At 37.0% G+C, this 25,023-nt stretch overlaps 1 long non-coding RNA gene across 3 annotated transcripts in view; it reads left to right on the forward strand.

Moving 5' to 3' along the window:
- The first annotated feature begins 12,267 nt into the window (after window positions 1-12,267).
- LOC107313858 (uncharacterized) overlaps window positions 12,268-25,023 on the forward strand; it is a 47,711-nt gene continuing 34,955 nt past the window's right edge. For 2 of the 3 annotated variants that reach the window (XR_014945551.1, XR_014945550.1), the window contains exon 1: window positions 12,268-12,353. This is a non-coding gene — a long non-coding RNA (uncharacterized LOC107313858). The remainder of the gene's footprint in view (window positions 12,354-25,023) is intronic. The other variant, XR_014945552.1, reaches the window with a different exon arrangement.

Consider the following 25,023-nt stretch of genomic DNA (forward strand, 5'->3'; position numbering starts at 1 on the left):
GTTTTAATTAAATACAGAAGCTTGTATAACTCTTAAGATCAATAGTGTGCATTTTCCAATACCGTAAGTGCTACTGTGTTAACAAATATTGAAATGTTAATTAGAGGAATACATTATATGACACAGGTCTTATATATATATATTTCTCTAAATAAAAATGTGGGATTTCTCCCTCAAGAATTATGAAGCGAGGAGGAAAAAAATACTGTGCAATAGACAATGACATAGATTAACTACAAGGCAGCATTTTTCATAGATTCATGGATTTTAGGTACCAATGACACCTATGTCAACATCTCAGGTGCTCTGCAACTCAAGATGTCACCAGATTTTGCCTACTGACTCTTGCATCCATCATCAGCTTACAACCAGTGCTTTCATATAAGACATACATCTTCAAAGTCCATCCAGGAATTATTTAAGAACTTGTAGAAAATAGTACACATGATAGAAAACCAGCCATATCGTTAGTTAAATTTTTCTAGTGGTAAGCCATTTTCACAGTAAGAATGTAAAGGACTTTTTTCATGCTTGAATATCTGTTGCTCTCTGTCAAAGCACCGAAGGGGTAGATGTAGGCATTTGACCCAAAATGGAATATCAGTTAATACTGTCTAACTACTCTTTACCGCATAGTCACATCATTCAAGCGCTCACCTGGAAATGGAAGCTCAAGGCTTAATATTCTTATCTTTCTGAGAGTGTTCTGTATATTTTACAGAAGAGAACTTGCAGCCTTTCCAGGCAGTGATGTTTATTAGGACAATGTGAGAGAAAAAGTGAAAATAACTCCATTAGGGATTAAAAACTAATATAGAATTCCAGGATTTAAATCCTAATTTCAATGAATATGTAAGCACCATGAATGAAAGCAAGTGGGAATCTACTTGGGATAGATTCAAAGAAAGGCATGGCATAATTGCATATTGAAAGTTAACTGGGATACACTTGTGAGTAATGAGAGTATGGGATTGAATCACTACAGGTAGAGAAGAAAATTGAATACCTGCCCTAACTCTTGGTTACCTGAAACACTGGATTATAGGCTAAAATGTAAGAAATGTCCCTTCCTTAGATATAGCAAATTGGTGTCCTCAGAATTTAAACTAGGCCTAGACAGCAATTTATCTCAAAACTAATTGTTTTCTTTTTTTGCAGGTAGGGAAAGTAAGACCAATTTTTTCTTTCTATGCTGATATGTGGAAGCTTTCATCATGAAGCAGAAATTGCAGAAAATAGCTATTCAGCTGAAATTTAGACCAAGCTTGAGAAAGAGTGTTAAAAAGTCATGCAAAGCAGATAAAACTTTGATGATAATATGGACTGAAAATGATTATTTTCTCTATTACTAGTCAAGTTCAAGATCATAGGTTTCGGGGTTTTTTCCTCTCCCTGATGTAATTTTTACACAGTCCATTCATCCATTCTCCATGAGGTATGAGGAAAGTTCTTCCTTTGCACAAGGTATGGAAAATGCAGATGTATTAACGGGTTCTTAATTAATATAGATCTTTGAACTCAAATGCAAATTGTGCTAATTATTTAAGAAAATGGTCATATAAATTGAGTATATCATTCTTATTTATGTATATGACCAAAGGAGATGAACTTAAAAATCTCTCTGAAATTTGTCTATTTTCAACACTTCTTAAAAGTGTAAAAGAGAAGGCAAAATTGGACTATTTATATTTACCAAAATCTGATTTTCTACTTAACATGAATGTACTTTATATTTTCAATATATTATATTTGAACATAAAGTGCAGTTTTTAACAAAACTCATATGCTGAAGTAAATGTTTAGTGAGGAGAAATGGCAGTTAATTAGTAAAAAATAAATAATGCAATCTGCTTTGCCTTACTGCTCTATAAGATATTCAAATCTTAAAAGAAGTACTCTGGACTGAATAAGGTTTCAGAAGTGCAATGTGCATAGAATTCATAAGCAAGAAGAATTTCAGATCTTTAAAAATGAATGTAAAATATCTGTGATTGGTGCAGCAGCATTAGATACTGCAGTTACTCTACATGTGGTCTAACATACAGACACACATACACACACAATTCTCTATATATTTCCGTAATGTATATACATATGTATACCAAATGTATATACAAATGAACTTAGCTAAACTGATTACCTTTCTTACACTAACCACTCCACAGAATATGCTAATGGCACTTCAATTTCTGCCATAAAAATCTAAACTGTTTTTATGCTTATTGTTTTGGTTGGTTTGTTTGTTTAAAGAAATTACACTTGTAATTTTTAATGTATCTTTTTCAGAGCCAGTTTTCATTTGAATGGGGTCATTTATTTTTTTTCCACAGCAACATCTTAATATGTTCAGACAAAATAATAAGAAATAAAAGAGAGGTAATGGATCACAGATTGTTGTCCAATTAGAAAACAAAAATGTAGAATTCTCATACTAGAAAATCAAAGAAAATATTATATTGCTTGTTTCTTATTATTTTGTTTTTTTCTCTTCTGATGCCAAATGTAATACCGGTTGTAATTATTTATTTCCTCTGACCTTTTCACTAGTATTTAGTGACATTATCATTTTGACTCATCAGGACAGGATAATTACAAAATGAGTTGGTTTTATACAAACAAGGACAATATTTAAATGAATTTAAAGTCAGCTCTAACTTCTGCTGGCTGCCTTCATTTTCACCACTTCTAAAGCCAGAGAGCTGTGGTTAAAACTGCTGTGACTGTGACAAGGAAGTATCCTATATGACTGGGAGCTGTTTGCAGATAGAGATTTTGTATCAATTGACTTCCTTACTACTCTTCACAAATTGCACCCTGGCAATACAAAATACTCCATGTTCCTTAGTTGAGCCTACATCTGATTGTGTTTAATAAATGCCATTGTAATTATTTCTGTGCAAATGCCAACAAGTGTACTTTATGTCAATATCAGTGTGTCTTCAATTAATTTTTTTCATAAAGTACTTTCCTATAAAAATAATATACAAAATCTAGTTTATATTTAAGAATAAAAGCATTCTTATCTGATCAGTAAGTTAAACCTAGCTGTAAGTCAAAATAACTAGCTGATCAACTGATATCATTAATTACCTATTAATATTATTTATTGCCCTATTAATTTCTCTACAACATCCCTCATTGTGTTTTATTGTGTTAATGAATTACTAAAAGAAAAAAAAAAATCAGCACACATCAACACTAGTCTGTCATTAGCAAAGAACTTTTGATGGTCATCAACTGCAGTGAACTTTAAAGTGGGGGCTCTTTATGAGGAGATGTTGATTTAACTCACAGCGACACACATTTATCTTTAGCAGTGCATAAGTCCTACTCTTCATTGTCCTGATTCTACTGAATTTGTCCTTCTCATTCTTTCTCTGATTATGCAATATAATATATATATATATATATTACAATGGCTATATTGCAGTGGCAAAGTACAAAGCTCAGATGTCATTGCATACCTTCAGATACCTTCACTCTATAAAGTACTCAATAATTCACATTTTATATTTATTGATTTGAGACAGAAATAACTCTATTTTGTGGCTGTATTTAGTCATATTACAGCTTTATAAATATATAAGTAAATCTTACCCTGCTAATACTATTTCTATTTAGTTTAAAGATCTCCGGGAAAAAAATAAATAAATAAAACTTTTAAAACTCCAGGAATAATTTATCCTGCTGCTATCCACATCATCCTGAAGTGCTGAGGAGCTGAACTATTGGATCATTCAGTATCACTCACATCAATGTTGAATGGAAACCTTTTCTGTTCTTCTTCTGGGCTTAAGAATGGACAGCTGGTGCCTCATAAATAAGGAATCTGAGATAAGAGAAATACTCAGGCATGTTACACCATCTGCCTAACCTTACTGAAAGCAACTCATACCATGGGATGTCTAAAGAACTTCAGTACCCACTCAAAACCTCAAAATTTTGCACAGCTTTGTTCTATGCCGTTCTTAAATGTGGATAGAAATTATTGTCCTTTTTTTATCCTTTTCATGGTTTGGCACAACCATTTAAGAGAAAAACTCCTGGAGACCTTCAAAAACAGCCTTCTGTTCCCCTTCAAGCTTTGTGAAGCATCTGCTCTTCTCTTTTCAAGAGCAGCTGGGCCCTAATTTTGTAATCATGTCCCACATTTAACAGCTTGGGCATCAGTGATTACCTTTTGGGACTGAGGTAACAGTAACTAAGAAACTATATTCACTGTGCTTGTTCAGCAGTTATTACACCATGATTGTTCCACAAACTCCATGTCTTTTCTGAGCTGATAAAAAAATCATGGCTGTTTAAGACAATTTTGATTTAACACCCCCTAATAAATAAATAAGGAAATCAGATGCTGTTTCATATCTTTATTTCATAGGCTTCTTGGATTCACAGAAGTCTATTCGGAATCTCTTCAAGTCTGCTTTACTTCCTGTTCTGAGGTAACCTTCTAACACTAATCCCAAAAGTAATGATCATTCAGGAGTGGAGAAAACCAACATTCTGCATGCATTGCTTGACCATGAAAGTTTTGGTTAACATCAGTGTACATTCTACTGCTATCATTTTGTTTGAAAATGTATTTTTATAGCCAGTTTCTAAAGCGCAAGATCAACTTAGTAGTGACTGTAAGTTGCATCGGGGAGGTTCTGGTTGGACATTAGGATAAAAGTATTCTCAGGAGAGGTAAGTTACTGGCACTGGCTGCCCAGTGGAAGTGGTGTAGCCAACATACCTGGAGGTGTTCAGGAAATGAGGAGATGTGGCATTGAGTAACATCATTTAGTGGTATGGTGGTGATAGGTTGACAGCTGGATTAGATGATCTTAATGGTCTTTTCAACCTTAATGATTCTGTGTGATTTTGTGAACTTTCCAGTTAAAGATCATAGCCCATCTGGATGGAGAGAGAATACTGGATGTGGCTGTTATCTTGAACAAGACTAATGTCTCCACTCACAATAGTTAGCTGTGAAATAAAAGCTGGTCATTATGCATTTAAGGTAGAATAGCTGCACAAAATCAAAAGGTAGTATAAAGTTGCAGAAAATGGCTTAATAGGAATGACTAAGACATGAGGCAGAAACCATTCTGTAAATTGGAAATTGTGAGTCATTAATGATGCATATTGTTCACTTTACAAATTAAATTAATTGTGTTAAAAGTTCATGCTTGTGAGTCAAGTAATTTTTTCAGAGTGTGCATCATATTTAAAAGCATTAAGGAATTTATATGGACCGAAAGTGAGCTGTTATTTGATGATTACGCCTTTTGCCTAAGAAACCTAAATTAAATTTTTTAAATGTCAGGCAAATTACCCATGTGTGCATTTCTGAAGCACAAAAACCTTTTAAGGATGTTATTTCTTCATCTGGTAAGACCTGCTATCTCTGAAAATACACGTGCCATGGTACAGCATCTGGCCTTTTAAGCATTAAAAGCTCCTGAAACTTCTCAGAGGATAAAGTCATTATGAGGAGTATTTTAAAATTGATCCAATAAATTAAGCAAGAGCTTATTCAATTCAATTTGCATTTGCATTTTTTTCTTGTCCATAGCTATTAAAAAAAAAAAAGAGTAGTATTGCTTTTGCTCTCTGTTCATTAACTATTGCATGGCAAGTGGCAAATATATAATATACTCTTTTAACAGCTTTATTTCTTTCCACCCGTTATTTATAGTATTTATCTATGTATACATATTCACATTAGTACAAAGGAAATATAGTCTTTGAATATTTTGTTTTTCTCATGTATGTACATTTTCTACGTGCAAAAAAATATATATATAATACATTCCTCTTACTTGATGCCTCATCAAGTATATATTTTGTTACATTTTGTCATGTTCTTGTTTTGTATACATTTCACTCTGTAGTCCTGGATGTTTTGGCTCCTTTAGGTGATCTGATTTCAGTTCAGAAGACTGATTTTTACCTGAAAGTTGAGGAAAACTTTCTCTAAGTTTGTCATCTGTATGCTGGATGTGGCCTTGCGCAGTCTGGTCTAGATGGCAACTCAGCCCATTGCAAAGGGTCTAGAACTGGGTGATACTTGAGGTCTCTTCCAACCCAAGCCATTCTATGATTTCTGCTATGACACTGAAATTAGCTGCCAGGGGAGTTTGTGAAATTGCTTGCTTTGAAAGTATTCAGAACAAAACTCAACATTAAACTGAGAAAGTCTGCAGGACATGAAATCAATTGTATGTCAGGGAGTCACTGAAAACTTTCACCAAAGTACAACACTTACTTAGTTCACCTCTGCTGGTGCTTCTTTAAAATTCCCAAATCATGGTCTCTGTGGCAATACCTTCATATGTATATATAGGGAGTGCTGCCTTTTCTGACTTCAAACCTGCTTCTATTCTAATTTAATTCCCAGCATCCCAGTGCTTGCCTGTTTCTCCCTCACCCTATGAGCAGAAGACAGAATGTAGATTGTATAAGCAACAGGAGTACAATCAAATTTCCATGACAAAGGAAAAAAAAAAGAAGATACTGAGTGCATCCCAGAGTAAAGAGTCCTCAAGGCAACTGCAAGGTGGAAGAGGACCGACCTTTTTGACCGTTAGGATGAATTGCCTTTGAAACTCATTGAAACATTTTCAAATGCAGACATGGTCATGAAGTTTCCTGAACCTCCAGGAAATCCCTCTCCTCTGTCAATGGTGCCCAGCATCCATGGGCCAATGGCAACTGTCCAGTAAGCAACAAGACAGAATGTCTCTCTGTGTCCTTCACAAGCATTTCTTTGACTCTCTTGTGATTATGAGCATCATTGGCCTAAAGGTCGTGAGATTTTTACACCTGAGTTTGCTATAAAGCCAGCATTTTTATTTATGTGCGAAGCAACTGTTATTACAAAACAGTTTTCTATTTTGCAGCAGTGATTCACAGAAAATAGATGGGTGGAAGACTATAAATATGTATGCTGGAATGTGTCTGTCTTGCCAGCTCATTTCAAAATTAAAGCATACTGCTCCTATTAAAGAACACACATTAAAGAAAAGTCGAAGGTGCTTGGATAATGAAAGCTCACCTCTTTATTCAAAAATATACTTGAGCAATCAATACTATGATGATATTCTGACCTAGAAGTTTAAAACAATGATGTTTTACCACAAATATAATATAGGATTTTTGTATGCCAAAAATCACGCTAACAAACTGACAGCTGGAGATATTAGTTGTCACTGCATGAATGGGGTGCTAGAATGTTGATTTTGGTTCAGTCTTGCAAGAGGAAAAGGCAGATACTGGGGTAATAAGAGTATTAGGATTAAACACACCTCTCTCATCCTCATACTGTTTTATAAATGCCTAGATCTGAGGAGATGTGGATTTTATTTTCACCTGTGTGTGTCTTGAGCATGTTAAGGGGAGAACAAAAAATTTTCCTGTTTTGCTTCAGCAAATGATTGATTTATTCAAATAACAGCTATAGGCAGATTTTAATTGTAACTGTTTCAAAAATTTAAATATCTTTTTTCCCCATATATATTAATTCTGAGTGGCTTGTGTTTTCTATGAATCCACAGTTGTATTTTTACAACTATTCTAACAGTTTCCTGCTCTGACGCAAATAACCTGGGTGACCTTGGCACCTCATTGAGCATCTCTGATTTCACCTGAAGAGCAGAGTGGGAACAGCCTTGAGGGCAGGTGTTCAGTAACACAGCTGACAGAGTCACCTGCTGTCTTATCAATATTATCTGGAGGGAATACAAATACTACTGCATAATAGTATTTTTTTCCTTTTGCTCTACGCATGCTATCCCAGGATGAAGTAGACATTTTCAGAAATCAATATAATTTGGGAACTGATTACTATAGATATTTATGGAAACCTCACCATCTGATGCCTTTGACCTTCTAGGATATAAGTACATATATTACAAGTACAAATTAATACTAAGAATTTTTAGAATTATGCTTTGTATATATCCTTTGTGTGTGACCCGGTAAGGAACTGGCTAGAGGGTCTTGCCCAATGGGTAGTGGTTAATGGAGTTAAGTCCAGTTGGCAACCCATTGCAAGTGGTGTCCCCCAGGAGTTGATGCTGGGGCCTATTTTGTTTAATATCTTCACTGGTGACCTATATGAGGGGATTGAGTGTACCCTCAGTAAGTTTGGAGATGACACCAAGTTGGGAGGTAGCATCAACCTGCCTGAGGGTAGGGAGGCCCTCCAGAGGGATCTGGATAGGCTGGATCGCTGGGCTTAGGTTAATTGGATAAGGTTCAGCAAGGCCAAGTGCCAGGTCCTGCATTTGGCCACAGTAACACCATGCCTATAGGCTTGGGGTTGAGTTGCTGGATGACTGTGAAGAGGAAAGGGACATGGGGGTGTTGGTCAATGCTCAGCTGAACATGAGCCAACAGTGTGCCAAGAAGGCCAACAGCATCCTGGCTTGTATTAGAAATAGTGTGACCAGTAGGAGCAGAGAAGTAGTCATCCCCCTGTACTCAGCTCTGGTGAGGCTGCATCTTGAGTATTGTGTTCAGTTTTGAGCTCCTCACTACAAGAAAGACATCAAAGCCCTGAAACGTGCATGTATCAGGGTGTTAAAACTAGATGATCATTGTGGTCCTTATCAACCCAGGCCATTCTTTGTTATTATGTGGTTAGATTAATTGCTTCATCTATAGCTAGCCATCACTCTAACTTCATTAAGCAGACTTTCCATTGAGTTAAGCAGGGTTTGTGTAGTTGCTATTCAACTTGCATTAATTTGATTTTCCTCTACCTGATTCTATAAATTGGCATTCCTGTGTGTAAATCACAGATCTATTCACTACACTGCATTATATTGCTCTTAAATCAGTATTTAAAGGCTTGCCTGCAATTCAGTGGTGTTATTTCATGCCTGGTGAACTGGACCAAGAATGTGAAGAGGTCACTGCTCCTGGAGGAGAGGTGAAAGCATAAGAAAATCTTGGAAAGAACCATTGGAATATAGAAATATATAAGTCTATTTCTAACATAGCCACTGAAAACACAGACTTGGAAAACAGAGACCTTCTAGGTCAAGGAGCTGAAAGTGGATTATGAGAAAATATGTGACTTAAGGAAAGAAAAAAAAAAAAAAAGTTTCTGGCAGTGCCTCTGTCAGCTATCCTTGTATTAAAGAATTAGATGAGATTCTGTTTGAGATGCTACATTCAAGCTGTGTTTCACTGAAGATAATGCCAGAAGCAATGAAGACATGAGACTTCTACGACTCTCATTCTGAGAACATCCCTCATTAGGACAAGATAGAATGAGAGGAAATGGTCGCTAGTTGCATCAGGAGAAGTTTGGGTTGGATGTTAGGAAAAAACGTATTCTCCCAATGAGTGCTTATGCACTGGAACATCTCCTGTCCCTGGAGGCATTCATGAAACATGCAACTGTGAGACTTAGGGACACGCTTTTTAGGGAACATTGGTGGTAGGTGGATGATTGGATTGGGTGATCTTACAGGTCTTTTCCAATCTTAATGATTCTGTGATCCTGGATTCTTTGAAAGACAACGGAAGAGCAAATATTTAAGGATACCGAGTTGAAGGTATCCATTTGATACCCATGGTGGAAGTACTGTGGAAGTCACTACAGAAAAGAAAGTATTTCTCATTTAATAGAGTACTTTTTAAATTTAGGGACACAAATAACATTAATTTTGTTAGTCTAGTATTAGGCATAGCAAATATTAGTTTACGATGAGTCCTTTGGCATGTTGAACCACCTTATTATACATAGATCCAAATTTCAGTCTACTATGCCTTGCCCCCTGCTTTCCCTGAAACACTCTAAATTTCAGTGAAAAAATCCTAACTGGAAACATGTATATCTTCTTTTTGAGATACTGCTAAGCCCTCTGCTTCTGACTAAATGTATTACAGACATTAGTCTGTGGGAAATACAAAGTACAATAAAAGCCGGAGCAGTTCTTTAAAGTAAGTATTCCATTACAAGAACTACAAAGAACAAGTGCCTTGACTACTTTTCCCGCACAGACAAGCCACTCAAGAGTATCCCTAAGGGACCACTTTAGTTGCTGGCTAGCTAAGTAACTTTCAGTCCTCTCCCCAGCACCCTTTAAAAAAATAATAATAAATAAGTGTTGTTTGGTCCCACTGATCAGAGATTTGTTCTGCCACCAAAGCTTTATTTTCTCCTGCAAGTTTCAGCTGCCATAGAAGGACAATTTACCAGTTTACACTCAATTTACCTAAAGCAGCTTCATATTTCCAGATCATTAATTTTCCATGCCAAAAATAATAATTACGGTAATATCTGAAAAACTGATGGAGAAAAATTTATGTTTTCATTTGCTGATTTTATTGACAATCAGTGCCATCTTTACTTCTGAAATATAGTCTTTTTAGGCAAAGTCTAGCAGCAGAACTGCTAAGAACTCAGACAATAGGAATACCCAGTTAGTTTTCCAGAAGTCTGTCCTTGGTTCTATAAGATTCATTTCTGTACACAGCCCAAACCTGCAACATTAGCAGATAAACAATTTTTAAAATCATACTAAAAACTCCTCAAATTTAAGTAGTGACCACCATTTACCACAGTATTTCAAGAATCTGCTAGAAGATTAACTGCTGAAGGGTTAGAACTGCACAAATGAAAATAGATGTTTCTGAAATTCTGATGAATTGTTTGATTAGCTGCTGTATAGTTTAAAACGTACGTTTTTAATGGAAATATAAATTAGCTAAAAATAGAACTAGAAAAAAGAGTAATTAGCAATACATATTTGCACATTTTCTCTTAAAAATAAATAGTGATTATGTTGAAATGTGATCAATTGTATTTTTATGTATGCTTCAAATGAAATGTTTTGTTGTTTTATATAGACATATTAACAAGCATAATAGTGGAGTTCCTTAGAGGGGAAAAAAAAAAGAAAAAAAAAAAAAAAGGAAAGAAAAGAAAAAAAAAACCACAACATAAAAATAACTATGAAATAACTGATGAAATACTCAGGAAATATCTTCTTAAGCTTTGATGAAATATTACATAAAGATTAAAGAAAATATTCCAACTCTAAGTTTAATAAAATATAAGATTAAGATCACAAAAATGGTCCCTATGAAAATAGCTTAAAATATGACATGAACTATTTCATTATATTGCATAGAATATTAATGAAATTCTATTCCTCAAACATTGTAATATTCATGAAGTTTCATAGGAATCATTCCCATATGGGCCAGTAGCTTCCCTTTTTTAATCAAACTGCCAGCCCTCTCATTCATATTTCAGCCATCATCCACCATACTAGAGAGGCTTTATATGGCTTGCTTAATCGCAGCGCATTTCACATTTGTGGATAACTTGTGCAATTGGTCAAGTCCATCCCTTGATCCCTCACCCATCTGTATATTGCACCTTTTCCTTGGTGGCCTGAAGTGTCAAGCATCCACTGAGCCAGAAATAATTCACTCTGATGTCAGCCCAGATCTATTTGAGCCACACTGACCCTAGCAGCATGATCTACCTGCTGGTTGCTTTGATGTTCTTCAGTGGCACAATTCAGGCACGTGGGCATCTATGTGTTGTACCTTTACAACCTTTGTCTCTACCTGGCCAGCAGTATCTTTCCGCAGTGAGACAGCCCAGATGGGTTTGCCTCTTTGCTGCCTGTTGTTTTGCTTCTGTTGCTGTAACCATCCCCCATAGGGCAATTTGCCACCATCCAGGAGTCATTATAGAGAAAGAGCACTGACCACTTTTCTCATTCGGGCTCATGTAAAGCTAGCTGAATGGCCTTAACTTTTTCAGACTGGCTCTATTTACTTGCTAGAGTGATAGATAACATCGTCCTTGAAGGGATACCTTTCCTTCACAGCTAAGAGTCACCTCAAGAGGCTGAAGTCAGTGTTCCCTTTGTAGAGAAGGATCCCAACTGCCTGGCTCCCATGCTCTCTATTTCCAGGCTAGTGGCCTCATTGTGCCACCATTAGAGCATCCAGGTGACAACTGGAGGATGGCTGAAATCCCTTCACATGTCTCACATCTCTCTCAGGGATAGAGTTTGTGTGGTTACTCATTTATGAATTCAGCTTCTTCCTTCTCCTGCTTTTGTGATAGCTCTATTTTCAAGTCTGTGATATTTTATATATGTACAAAACAAGTGTTGGATAATCTAGTTGCTTAATACCCGCTGACTGATGACCAGCCAGTTCCCTTACCAGCAACTGCAACCCTAGCCAACACTCCACAGTTTTATCACTATGACATCATATGGTATGGAATAATCCTTTTGGGTCAACTGCCCTGATTCTGTACCCTCCCAGCCCCTTGTGCACCCCCAGCTTCTTGCTGGCAGGGCAGTATGAGAAGCTGAAAAGAACATGAAAGTGTAAGTGCTGCTCAATGATGACTTTAATGTCGGTATATTATCAACATTGTTTATTTTCTCTCTCTCTCTCTCTCTCTCTCTCTCTCTTTTTTTTTTTTTTTTCCTAAGAAAGTCCAAAACATGGCATCATAACAGCACTGTGATAAAAATGATCTCAGCTAAAGCCAGCATAGTATATTAGCAAATTGTCAAACAGAGCATAAAGGAGTAATCACAGCCACAAAAAATCAGATGTGAAAGACACATATTTCTCTCATTAAAAATATCCCTTAAGAAAACACTTCTCAAACTCCTGTAGAAATAGTGTACCTGGAATTTCAAAGAGCTTCTGAAAATGCTTCTCTTCAAAGGAAATGAAGTTGTCATGGGATAAAAAGTCCTCCCATGGATTAACAAATGGTTAATGAGTAGGAATAAAAGGTAGGAAATAATAATCCTTTTCACGATAAATGGAAGTTACTAACAGAATATTTAACAGTCTTTGCTAAAACCTGTGCATATATGTGTTTTCATAGTGATATAGTGAGCTGAAAGAAGTTACTAATGATTCTGAATTAACCTTCACCAAAATTCTACAAAAGGAAAGATGACTGTAAGAGTGAGAGACGGAGGTCATGACACTTAATGACTGGATAATAAAATAGAAAGTGAAATTAGAAGTTGATAATTGAAATGTAGGATAAAAAAATTAAAAAAAAGCTAAGTTAAACAATTACACAGAATCACAGAACTGTAGGTGTTGGAAGGGACCTCTAGAGATCATCGAGTCCAACCCCCCTGCCTAAGCAGGCTCCCTACACCATGTCACACAGGTAGGCGTCCAGGCGGGTCTTAAACATCTCCAGAGAAGGAGACTCCACCACCTTCCTGGACAGCCTTTTCCAGTGCTTCATCACCCTCACTGTAAAGAAGTTCTTCCGCACACTTGTGCGGAACTTCCTACACTGTACTTTCATCCCATTACCCCTAGTCCTATCCCCACGCACTACTGAAAAGAGACCAGACTCACCACTATGGCTCCCACACCTCAGGTATTTATAAACCTGGATCAAATCCCCTCTCAGCCTTCTTTTCTCAAGGCTAAACAGACCCAGTTCCCCAAGTCTCTCCTCATAGGGGAGATGCTCCAGGCCCTTCACCATCTTAGTGGCCCTCCGCTGGACTCTTTCCAAGAGATCCCTGTCTTTTTTGTACTGGGGAGCCCAGAACTGGACACAGTATTCCAGATGAGGCCTCACCAGGGCAGAGTAGAGGGAGAGGATCACCTCCTTTGACCTGCTGGACACACTCTTTTTAATACACCCCAGTATGCCATTTGCTTTTTTGGCTACAAGAGCACACTGCTGGTTCATGGTTAATCTGTCGTCCACCAGGACGCCTCAGCAGAGCTCCTCTCCAGTAGGTCTTCCTCCAGCCTGTACTGATGCATGCAATTATTTCTACCCAGGTGCAAGACTCTACACTTGCTTTTGTTCAACCTCATCCGGTTTCTTACTGCCCAGCTCTCCAGCCTGTCCAGGTCTCGCTGAATGGCAGCACAGCCTTCAGGCGTGTCAGCCAATCCTCCCAACTTCTTGTCATCAGCAAACTTGCTGAGGGTGGTCACTATCCCCTCATCAAGGAAGTTGATGAACATGTTGAACAAGACCGGACCCAGTACAGACCCCTGGGGGATGCCGTTAGTTACAGGCCTCCAGCCAGACACTGCACCGCCAACAACAACCCTCTGCACTCTGCCAGACAGCCAATTCTCGACCCACTTTACCATCCACTCATCTATCCCACACTTCCTCAGCTTTGTTATAAGGATGTCATGGGGGACAGTACCAAAAGCCTTACTGAAATCAAGGTAGACTACATCTACCGCCCTCCCCCTGTCCACCCAGCTAGTGACATCTTCATAAAAGGCCACCAGGTTGGTCGAGCACGACCTCCCCTTGGTGAACCCATGCTGGGTTCTCCTGATAACCTCCTTATCACCCAGTTGTCTGGAGATGGCTTCCAGCACAAGCTGTTCCATCACCTTCCCTTGGACAGAGGTGAGGCTGATTAATGACAATTAATGCATTTTATTGACACTCAGACATTTTACAGTTACTTGAGATTACTGAGAATAAATATTTTACATTCTGTAGCTCACCTGAAAGAAATAAAAACAAAAGAAAATATGGATATGTCACTGTGTAACTGCTGTGTAGCTTCTTTGGGGTGTTCCCGCCTTGTATACTCCTTGTCCTTAATAAAACAACAACAAACACAAAGTAAAAGTGGGAACAATGTAGAAAAGAATCACAGAATCACAGAATCACAGAATTATAGGGGTTGGAAGGGACCTCTAGAGATCATCGAGTCCAACCCCCCTGCCAAAGCAGGCTCCCTACACCATGTCACACAGGAAGGCGTCCAGGCAGATCTTAAATATCTCCAGAGAAGGAGACTCCACCACCTCCCTGGGCAGCCTGTTCCAGTGCTCCGTCACCCTCACTGTAAAGAAGTTCTTCCGCACATTTGTGCGGAACTTCCTATGCTGTACTTTCATCCCATTACCCCATCAAAGAAAGAATCAAGTGCATGCATACAGCAGTTTCTATGTGAAAAGAGATACTTGGACTAGGAGTTTAGAATGCAAAATGAAGCGATGGTAAGTGCTGTGGAGAAGGATCTTGCAAAGGCAGGATTATAGTGTCTCAGCCATTAACTAAATGAGGTTTAAACTTAGTTGAAAATGAGGAGAAACTCCCTTGCAACCAGATACTTAGGATTTTCCCTCACTTCTCTATAACAGTGACCTTCATCACTGATTCTGATGATAATGCTCTTTTTGTACTTGTTAAACTGCTATCATCAGTGGTATTTTATACTCTACACGATTTGCTGTTGCTTTATTTTCACCTGGAGAAAATCAGATTTTAAGTATTGCAACAAAAGCTATAAATCCAACACCTGGTGTTTATGGAGTGTTTGTAGATCTGCACTGTCTCTCCTGCACAGTATTCCCCATTATAATAAATAGAGCACCTTGCAAAAAAATCTCTGCACACCACCATTTAGAATTCTTTGAACCCAGAGAAAGCAAGAGAAAGGGTAATTCCTTAGCTAATACAAAACCATAATAACAGTATAGTTATTTAAACAGTGATGCCTGCTAGCCATGCCTTCAGCTAACAAACAGAGCTCCTTTCATTCCTTATATCAAGTAATCTTGCAAAGAACTGAATATGTTAGATATAAAAGAGTGAGGGGTTGTTTGATTTTTGTGGCTTGTTCATTCCAAATAAAAGCTGTAGTTACTTCACTGGAGAAAGACTGTGTGTGGAAGCAATGCATACACCATAGAATCATACAATCACTGTATCATTAGGATTGGAAAAGACCACTAAGAACATCTGAAAACAGTGAAAAAGTTTTAACAATGAAAAAAAAATACTGAAACCTGACAATAATAGTGTAATGGTCAAAAATTCTTCAGACAACCATTCACTATACTCTTATATGAACATTTTAGGTAGATTTTCCTGAGTGGTGAGACTTACCATCATTTCATTGTCTTTGGGAACCTTCACTGGACATATATTTATGTATTTCTCATAATGGAGAGCTGAGCACTGGACACAGTTCTCCTGATGTATATCTCACTGGTATTCAGAAAAAAGGAAGGATCAACTCTCCTGCTGGCAGATCTCTGCTTAAGGTGATTTTATCACTTTTTGATGAGGTTTAGTATTGAATTTAGAAATTATTCCGAATCGTTATCTAGAAGGAAAATTGCCACTGAAATAAATCTTTTAATTGAAACTGAAAAGTTAGTATTTAGCTCTCCCATCAATTTATCATGATTTTTTTTTAAATTTTTTTTTTTTTTTTTTTTCCTTAATGTGCTACTTCTTCTTTCTTAATATTCTTATGAGTGACAGAGTAAAATCAGGACGCTGAGTTTTAGGAAAGCTAACTTCCAGCTCTCTGGGGAAAGAAATCTCTGTTCATTGCAGGGAAGTTGGGCTGGATGGCCTTTAAATGTCCCTTCCAACTCAAAAGTTTGTGTGATTCTATGATATTTTTGAAAACTGTTTCTTTCCATAAATTCAAAAGTGCAATTTTCCTTCTTTAGTAATAATGAAGAAAGATAAATAGCACAATACTATGCCACATGACAGGAACATATGAAACAAGGTTACTGAATCAGAATCAATATGATAATATATTTGATTTATATACCTGATTTGGAGTGCTGTCGTACCAGGATGTCAAGGGTTGAAAAATTGATTCTGTCCATATCTTATTATCTGTACTTACTATGAGTGCTGATATCATTCAGGTCTCTCATTATACAAGGTGCAGCACAAATGTAAGACAGAAGGGTGCTCTTTGCTTGCTAATAACATAGATTTGCAGTTTATTTGAAAGTTTAGATATTTTCAAAGGTTTGTTGGTTTTTTTTTTTGTTTTTTTTTTTGTTTGTTTTTTGAGGAGAGTTCTTGTAGTAATTGTCTTTACTGAGATGTTTTTTAGAATTATGATGGTCAGTAATTTAGCTGCTGTTACTAGACAAAGGGCAGATACATCCAAATCTTCTCAGAAAATTTAGAGCTGAAGGTGTTACCTTGACAATGTAGACTGACCTTTTTATGTAAATTAGGTTAAATGCTATCTCAAAATGTGGATTTTTAGGTCCTTATCCTCTGCATGAATAGTAAGGTAACTGATCATCTTTCCACTGACTGGTGAATTCCCAAGGATACCTTGGTTCCTAAGACAGGCTAGAAAGCTTCTTCCATCTTTATTCATTTAAATACTTTTTGAAGATCACATGTAGAAGCTTCGTCAGAGCTGAAAAGGAAACCTAGATTTTCATTCCTTCATTCTCATATACAACTTGAAATTTTGAAAGGTGGCATAGCATCATGCAGCTGTCTCACTGTGTGGCCAGAAACACAGGCAGAAAAGTCAAGCTACTGCTTCACAGTGAGGCAAGCATTTGCCAGCCTAATGACTACTAGCAAGCAGGCAACATCTTCTTACTTCCTTTCTATGTGCAGACCAGGATCTGGAGCTACAGCATGAGCACGATTAAAACTCACTCTCCTCCCAGATCCCAGCTCTAAGAACCCCAAATAATACCAGTCTGAATTTGCTCAAACAGCTCTAAGAGTGGAGAAGTCTGGCACAGAGTGGCTATTAGAAATTAAAAAAACAGCATTTGACATAGGGATCTCTTGAAGTACTTGTTCAGCCAAATGCTATGATTCTCTTGTAAAATGTTTGCTCTGCTTTCACAGACACTATGCAGTCAATCTTTTTAATTGAAGAGTCATGGGGTAAGGCAACATCCAACAGATTTTTTGCTTTTTAAATATCCTCAAACCGTGTCTGGATGTACTTTGTCCTTTTGTAGAACTTCAGGTTTTCGTCACTAGGATTTTCTTTTTTCTTTTTTTCCCCAGGCATGACATTTAAATAGCAGTAAAAATGTTGAGGAAGCCTAAAGAGAACACTGTTTTTGTATTATAATCATTCCACTGAACACCTGTGAACTGTTGAGTTTAATTGGCTTACAGCTGGTGCTGACTGTGCTTAGAGGTTGGGAGAAACATGTGAGGAGGTGTTTAACAACTGATTTGCCATGTATTTATGGTATGATGCTTTGATTGTTCTGAGCCATGCCCTCTTTTCCTACTTTCCACTTTCACAGTAGCAGATTAGAGCCTGTGCAGCAGAGTACAAGTAACAAGTAACTTAACTTGCACATGCATTCCCCAATGTTTGTAAAATAAGGATCTTGCTGTGAGGAAGAGACTCATTTGTAGCTTGAAATTTAAAGCAGGTTGGGTAAAAGGCCTTTACAGGTGGCTCTAGTAGAGCAGGAACAGGAAATGAACTACTTTTCCCAGACTGAGAATTGTAACCTGCAATAATAGTAATTAAGGTATAGAGTAACATCTTTCAGTTTCTGCTCTGGAACAGGAAAGCAGACCCATAGTTCAGGTCCTGGAACTAGCATGAAACAAGGAATGAACATAACTTCAGTATCTGTCTGGGACTGTCCTTACCTGTAGCCCAGTGTTGAGTGCAATCCTGCAAAAGCTGTGAATCAGACTTGCTGTCTTATCTTCAAACTCTTTACTCGGCTTTGTGATTTCCCCGTACGTGAAAAAATGTTTCTGTATGCACAACTCTCTAGATGTGTAACAGATGATGTCCATGCAGACACGCAGTCCAAAACCAGGAGGATTTACTAATGTAGTTCTGAAGCAGATATCTTCTATACTTACTCATAGTTCACTTAAATTTGAGAATACTTTTACATGTGCTCTTAACGCTAGAAAAATGGTGTGAAAGAACCAGTGCTACACAGGATGTCAGATTACATAACCATCCTGGGTCTTTTTAGTGTTAAAAATCAATAGAAAACTAACAAAATGTCAGCCAGTGGCCTTCAGTGCATTAGTTCTATAAAAAAATATATCAAGATAATTGATACAGAAAGACAGTAATAAAGGAATGTCCTGAGAGAATGATGAGAGGATATGAACCATACATCATAGCCTTCAGAACCCTAACCATCATGTTTCTTGGCCAGAGATCTGAGTAATGATAGGATGAAATAAGAGATATTGGAATTCCAGCAAAGATATACAAAACACCTTTTACTCCTTATAACAATGAAAGATTTCATAATGCTTTGCTAACTGTACAGTGACAGAGAAGAGGTGTTTCTGAAATGGGCATGCCCTGTGAAATGTTTCTTTAGGAAGAAAGCTGACAAATAGTCTGCTATGGTTTCAGTTTCTAAAATGATTTGAGTTCTGATCCATTGTATGTGGAACATCCTACCTAGAGCAGATTGTCTTTCAAGTACAAGAATATTGTCACAATTAAGTTTAAAAAATGAAAAGTAAAATGGCCCTTCCAACCACTAGATGAACACATAACATAATTAGAATTTCAGTACAGGCAAAAGACAGCACTTACTTATTCCTACTTTTGTACAGAAACAGATTAAATCCTCACATTATCTTTTATTTTCCTACTGATTTGCTTGTATTATTTTCACTTTTTCTCTGTCTACAGTTTTACCTGCCACACAATGTCTGTCTTCACCACATAATGAGATCAAATAGTCATAGCTCTGGTTTGGATTAAATCCTAGATCTTAATCACATTCATCCATTCATGGACTTACAGATCATCTAAATGAGGAACTCAGGGCACTCAGCAGACAAATCCTTAGCAAGCCAATACAGGTAGGTGTCTGCTTCTAAAATTATGGATGATCCTGAAAACTCACTTATCAAAGTAAAATTCTAACACTTGTAAAGACTGTATGGCAGTGTTAAAATCTTCTTTAGACAGCCTTGAGAATGTTTGGGTTCAGCTGCAGAATAAGTTCAATAATGAAATAATAAATAGAATAACACATGTTGGAACACTGATGTCATTCCACAGAAAGCAAAATCTGTGTCTTAATCCTGGTATATGACGTAATCTCCTATTCCCTGTCCCTCACTACAGAATCATTTGATTTAGAAAGAATCTCTGGTCTGTAGTCTGATATTCTGCTCTAGCTTTAGCCTTTATTGTTTCACCTTATGTACATAGTATCCCATCATCCCACCATATGTTCATGACATACTACTGACTGGAACTGGAGGGCTGGTAATACATTAGATAACAATCTCTAGAACCTTGTCATCTCCAGGTTCAATGGGCCAAATTGTCTCGTTTTCATCAGGCTTATTTTTACCAAAGCTACAAGACTGATATCCACCAAAGCTACCACATCGTCAGACAATTATTTGTTACCCAGCCATGACTCATCCCTGTCTGGCACAGTCTGTACTTGAAGTTATCCCTAATTTCTCCCAGAAATCTTCATAACTGCCTGTGTCATTCTCTGTTCCTTTCAGCACAAGTTAGAGATATTAAAATTTGCCAGGGGCAAGAATCTGTGATGTAAAGCCTTCCTCATGTTATTTAAAGAAGGCTTTTGTTGTTTTTTTCCCACCAATTCTTAACCAAAATTCCATCTGTCCCAAAGATGCCACATAGACATAATTCTTTTCTTCCTTGCTCTCAGAAACTTGCGTAGCTCTGGATCTCCCTTATTTTTACTGTATAAACATTTATGGCAAACTCTTTGGTCTCTTTAAACCTAGTTTTGTTATTCTTGAGGTTTTTGTTGCCCCAACCTCTCTTCATCCTCTGCTCCTCACTACAGCCAGAGTATCTCACTTTGGAGTCTAAACCTCACCTCTCTAGGCTGGGCAGCCTGTTGGCAAACATCACCTTGCCCTGCTGTACTTGGTGGATCCTCTCTTGTCAACCATCCTGAACACTCAGTGAAGGTTCTGTGTGACAGTCCTCCTCTGTTCCAACACAGCCACTTTTGTAAGAGAGACATTTTCTGCAGTACACTTGTGCTTCCATGGAGAAGAATGGATTAGCCCAAGCTTTGATGCGCAGCCCTGCAAGGGGAAAGGATATAACATTATTGTCTCTCAGAACTTAAGTAGGTTTTCTTACATAACTTTCCATATCTAGAGTGTCTAATTGCCATTAGGCTGTGCATAAAAAATTAGCTGTGAAAAGCTGGTACTTCTACTATGTTTCTTCTTCCCTTAGTGAAAGAGAAAATACAAGAATATTGCAGTTATTCTTAAGAGAACATGCATGGAGTTATATATGGTTACTTTTACTATTGCAAGATATCTGGAAGATTTATTTTTTTACCCCCATCTTATTAAGATGATAAATTAATAAAATAATGCAGTTAGTAGTAATCATAATAATTACAAGCTATATATGTGTATATATAATTAATTTATATATATATATATATATATATATATATTTTTTTTCTTATATGCAAGCTTATTCTCACAGTATTAGAAATAACTTTCATCCTAAATAAATCATCCCTTTCATTTGGGTAAATGTTGCACTTAGTAATTTGTGCTGATCTCCTGGTGTTTATTCAAATGCAACCAGAGAACATGCACTGTTAAGTCTGTAGTTGCTGTGAGCCAACAGAGGAGAGACTGCCCTCACTCCTGCTGAGTAGCAAACCTTGTGAATTTTCTATGGAAGTGTATTTTTATGTGTGTGAATGTACTCAAATAAAGACAACAGGGTCTATAAGTACTTCAGTAATACAAAAACTATATTGCGGTGATATAGCTCAGAGACTAATGAATTTTTTAAAGAGGCAACTGTTAAAATGAGAATAATGCTCAGATAAATCACTGAGGCAGAAACCTCATAAAGCGAGGAAACGATACTTACTTAATATCTTACTGCTCATACTAAAAGTTGAAAATCAAGTTTTTATTATAATGACATTACCAGAGAATCACACATTTCCTTTTTGAAGGATGAAGAAGAAGCAAGAAGGAAAGAAATAATGTGTAGATATGTCCAAGTATTTTTTATACTTTAAAAATGCTAACTTTCATTGAATACAATATACCCTGCATATTAATATATGACAACTTATGTAAGCAATTCAGGTCATAAACAACTCAAAATAACATTCAAATCGTGGCATAGATTGACAATGCTTCCTTTATTTTGCCAGGCAAGGGAGAAAAACATTTGTTGTGTAGAGGCATGGAGGTGCCCACAGATAGTGGGTGCAGCATAGAGAAAGAAATTAGGACAAGGGGAAAAGGTTTTGTCACGGGTTACTTAGATTTACCTATGCCCATGACAGGGGAAGCCACCCCGTGGGCCCCCCCCCTGGGGCCCGGAAAGGAGGGGGAAAAGGGGAATGGGATAAAAACAGCAGCAATCTAAGGAGGAAAAACTTATTTTACTAAATATGATATCAAAATACAAGATAACACAATATAATATAATTGAGGCTAACAAATTGAACGAAACAGAGAGTCCCCGAAAACCGAGAGGCCTACTGTGAACTCTAGGCAACACGGCTGGAACGCTTCCCACTCTCCGAGAAGTTCGAGAGAAGAAGGAGGGCACTCCAGCCTGGGAACAAGATTATACAGCGTCCTGGTCCCGTGACTTATCATTACCCCTGTTGTTCTCTGGGATATGTAGTCTTCTTCTGTGGACTGCACATTCAATAGAAGTATCCATGTTTTACATGATGTTATGATGTGGAATACTGATAACAAAATTACAAAACCATGACAGGTTTTAAGTTGAAAGAGGGAAGATTTAGGTTGGATGTCAGGGGGAAGTTCTTTACTAGGAGAGTGGTGAGGTCCTGGAACAGGCTGCCCAGGGAGGTTGTGGGTGCCCCATCCCTGGAGGTGTTCAAGGCCAGGTTGGATAGGGCCCTGGGCAACCTGATCTAGTAAACATGAAAGGTTGGAATCTGCCAGGCAGGGTGTTGGAACTTCATGATCCTTGAGGTCCCTTCCAACCTGGGTCATTCTGTGATTCTGTGATTAGACCAACATTCAGGGAAAAAAAAAAAAAAAAAAAAAAAAAAAAAAAAGGCAGATGCATATGACCCATCAGAGCATCTCATGCCTTACTTTTAGGCAAAGTAGTACTGGGAACTTCTTGGTGTATTCTTCTATTCTTCTTAAAAGACGTAGTATACAGTCACAACATTCTTAACATTAGGAGGAATTTAGTTCAACTTTCTCCCATGAAAAGGGGTCTAGATATTAATGAAACAGATTATTACAAAGCAGATACTATTTAGAAATAAAAAAATAAAACAACAAAACAAAGCAACTCACATAATTTACAAAGAAAATAACAGATAGTGACATTAATTGCTAGGCTCTGTTCTTCCTATTAAAAGTTGAATGAGGCAGCCCGAAGGATGATTTTATAATGATGCACATGGGATTTTTGGTGGTAGGTTTGTTTCTAATATACTCGGGAACTTGTTGGCCTCATTTGGTTTGAACCTTTGGAATACATAACATGCTGTCCCAGGTCTGGACCTATTACAGTAAAAATGTATCAGTTGCAAATACCAAAATTATATGAAAAAAAAAAAAAAGTTAACATTGATTTAATAGATAAATACCTGGTTCTACCTTTGAATGGAGCATCACAGGTAAATAGTTAATTCCTCTTTTGAATGGAGAATGAGAAAAAGTTTGCTGTTGTAACTACAAAATAAAGATTGTGAGTACACTGACAGTGCCCTGACATAACATCTGAATACTCTGATGAAAATCCATTGTTTATTTATGATAAATAAATAATTTCTGATTTGCATTTGCTGTTTGTTTCTCTTGTCCTGTGCTTTGAATGCAAGGTCTTAGAGACATAGTTAATTGAATATGATAGGAAGGGATTTAAACTAATAACCCAGGGGGATCTTTTGCAGTCCTATGCTCCTCCTTTGATGGTATGAAGGGCAATTTTCTGCTCTTGCTTTATAGCCTACTGATTTAAGCCTTCTGAGAAATAGCGAGTTTTAGAATTAATGTTTCCATGATATTTTTCCTCTAAGTCATACACAGTATGAAAAAAGCTAGAAGCCAGGGGGAAGGGAAGAGACATAAGCAAGATAATGGTCTTGTTTTAGTAGAATTATAATAACTTACTAAAGTCTAAATGCGCTGGGTTTCTTTTAGGGCTTGACCCATATCCTATTGAGGTCAGTTGTAGTCAGCTTAAAAACCAAACTAGAAACACTAATTTTCTATGAAAATAGTGGTTTTCCTCCACTGTAGTGAATAGATTCCACATCAGCCTAATTTGTAGATTGTCTCACTATAAATATTTTGAAGGAAAGTTGCATTTAAAGTATTATAAAGCCTTTCAAGTAAAAAAAAGTAAAACATAGGACAAACATATAGGAGCAGTGTATTTAAAATAGTATGAGATGAAATTAAATTTCATATTTAGTTGGTAAAAGTGTTTTGATATAGAAAGTATTCCATGTGAAAATATTTTTATACTGTTATATGGCAACAGAAATGCTGATTATTGGGAAGAGTTTATAAGTAATAATATGAGGTATTGTTGGCTACACATTTTACTTCCTGTCTAAAATGCTTTGTAGATATGTTTTTTTAAATGTAATAACTAGTGTGTGAGTAAAGAAGAACAGTTGCCCTGGTATTCTGTTTGTAATATATTTCTGCACTTTTTTTTCCATAGTTTTACATTGCTCTGTTTAAGTGTGTCTTGCATAATTGGAATGCTTTACACTGTGGAGCTTAAAATGATCCCTTAGCCAAATTAATGATCCTGAGACTAACTGATTTATTAGCACTCTTCCTATGTGAAAGAATATCTTTAATGTTGTGTCCTTCACACTGGAATCATTATATGCCAATAAAAGATCTTTCTATTCAGACTACATTTCAGTTGAAGTGAAACAACTAAAGCAGCACTCCTAAGCTTGGAGTAAGACAAGCTTATACTAAAATCCTTGAAGTTTTTAGCCAAGTATCCAACACCTTATCTTCACAGTCTTGGTGGTCACAGAAACAGAAGCCCCTGTTTCTAGTTTTCTTGCAGCCATGTTCTACTAACTGTACTGAAAGAAACAGATCTAAATAATAGATCTGAAAGAAATGTTTCTAAAACTTGAATACGGAGGACTCATGTAGAGGAAAATAAGTTCATCAGAGTTCCCAGTATCATGAGGCCAGTCTTACATGTACTGTCAGTTCTAAAACAGGTGCAGTGGAATTATTCTTAAGATAAAAAAGACACCATATCCACAATTTATACCGCT

Source organism: Coturnix japonica, chromosome 4 (assembly GCF_054131305.1).
Source record: "Coturnix japonica strain WE chromosome 4, WE-NBRP24, whole genome shotgun sequence".
NCBI classification, from domain to species: Eukaryota; Metazoa; Chordata; class Aves; order Galliformes; family Phasianidae; genus Coturnix; species Coturnix japonica.